Source organism: Trichechus manatus, unplaced genomic scaffold, assembly GCF_000243295.1.
Source record: "Trichechus manatus latirostris isolate Lorelei unplaced genomic scaffold, TriManLat1.0 scaffold00275, whole genome shotgun sequence".
Taxonomy (NCBI): domain Eukaryota; kingdom Metazoa; phylum Chordata; class Mammalia; order Sirenia; family Trichechidae; genus Trichechus; species Trichechus manatus.
The window spans coordinates 1,132,579-1,134,939 of NW_004444211.1; positions in this window are offsets into that span (position 1 = coordinate 1,132,579).

The following is a 2,361-nucleotide window of genomic DNA, read 5'->3' on the forward strand; positions in this document are numbered from 1 at the left end:
ATAAACTAATTTTTAAAAATTCAGTGAAACCTAACTTTTGTAAGACTCCCAACTAAGTACTTACATGTTATTAAATTATTTAATCCCTGAAACTAACTTATGAAGTATCACATCTCACAGATGAAAAAAATCATGTTTAGAGATCATGAGTACATTGTTCAAGATGCTATAGCTATAAACACTGAAACCTGGATGTAATCCTGCATCTGGTCAACCTCTGGTCTTGTTCTCAAAGGTACTAAATATACTTCCACTCAGAATATCACTTTATAAATTCAATTATTTAAAATAATTGTTAATAAGTAAAGATGTCTCCTTGAAGACTAAGATGTGCCTGACCCAAGTCATGGTGTTTTCAATTGCCTCATATGCATGCAAAAGCTGGACAATGAATAACGAAGACCGAAGAAGAATTGATGCCTTTGAATTATGGTGTTGGTGAAGACTATTGAATATACTATGGACTGAGAAAAGAACGAACAAATCTATCTTGGACGAAGTACAGCCAGAATGCTCCTTACTAGCAAGGATGGCGAGACTTTGTCTCACACATTTTAGACATGTTATCAGGAGAGATTAGTCCCTGGGAAAGGACATCATGCTTGGTAAAGTAGAGGGTCATCGAAGAGGAGGAAGACCTTCAATGAGATGGATTGACACAGTGGCTGCAACAGTGGACTCAGGCATAAAAATAACAAGGATAGCACAGTACTGGGCAGTGTATCATTCTGTTGTACATAGGGTCACTATTAGTCAGAACCGACTCCACCGCACCTAACAACAACAGAATATCACTTTATAAATTCAATTATTGAAAAAATCAGTGCTAATCCAGTTTCAGTTATTTCCTTTGTGGTAATTAAGTGCATCTAGGTATTTAAATTTGTACTCTGTGTTTTCTTCACTCAGTGAAATCTTAGAGATACTGTATACCCCTCTGCTAATTCCCATTTTCATAGTTTTTAGGATTAAAAGATCACAAGTAAATCTCCTGCAATCTAAGACCCCAAAGTTAACGCCTGACCCAAATGAGTCCAAAACCCACCCTCCACTTGTCTGTTGGACTTCCCTGTCTTTCTCCTGGATCCTTATCCTTGCATGTGACTTTGAATTAGACTTAGCTTTCAGCTCCCAAGATTCCAGAAGAAAATAGAAAACTAAGATTATCCAATTTTTACATCTCCATGCAAAACAAGAATCAATGTGGTCTTCATGTGCAATGGAATGAGAATGGTTATAAAGAAGTTTTTGGTATAAATTTAAACACATGGATCAAATTTCAATACAGTGCATAAAACTAAAATCAATTGAAATTAAATATTCTATATAAACATATCAACATTCCATTACACGTCCTCATCTCAAAGCTGTAATAATTTTTTTTTTTTTTTAGATTGCTAAAATCAAAATCCATCTTGTCATTATGTATTATATTTCCTTGGAACAAAAATACTTTTTAACATATAAACATTTGAAAGACATAAATTAATGTCACTATCTTTGACATCATGCTTATGTTTTCAATATATACTTGAAAGTTTGAAAACAGAGAAATAAATTATGTGGCTGCCTCACGTAAGTGTGAAAACTACTCTGACACCGTAGAATTAACAACAGCATTAAGTTACTTAATTTGTGGTGTTTGAAGAAAGCTCATTAGCACCTTGTAAATTTTCACATTATCTGTGTTATAACTTGATTTCTAGAAGAGCTATCATAGCACAAAAACAAATCTCATGTGCAATTAACAACTAAACGATTCACTGAATGATTTTGAATAGAAGATGCTACATAATAAAGAATAAATTCTCAACTTGTTATATAGAGCTGAACCATTAACAAGAGTTATGCTAGTAGAAGTTATTTCTTTTCCTTATCTACCCACCCACTTGGAATATTAGTCTCATTCTATATAGTTTCAGAACTTTAGTAGATAATTCTATTGGAAGTAAAGTCAGGTTATTTTATGGTTTTAGATTATATTCCTTGAAATGTGCAATGCACTTTTTTTTCTGTAAATATGGTCTTTGCTGATTTATTCTCTGCCATAAATGAAAAAAAGAATATTTTAGGATTTAGTATATAGCATCAATAGTATTCTGATTTGAAATTTAGCAAATAAATGCACCTATGAGGTGGAGGGGGATCTCTATTTTTACTTACGTAACTGCAGACTGATCAGACTTCTGCTGTGGAAACTACAATCCACAGTTGATACCAAGATTCTCGGTGTGTCCAGTTCTAAAAACAAACAAACAACAAAAATAAAACCAAATCCATCGCCCCCAGTTGATTCTGACTTGTAGTGACCCTATAGGACAGAGTAGAACTGCCCTGTAGGGTTTCCAAGGAGTGGCTGGT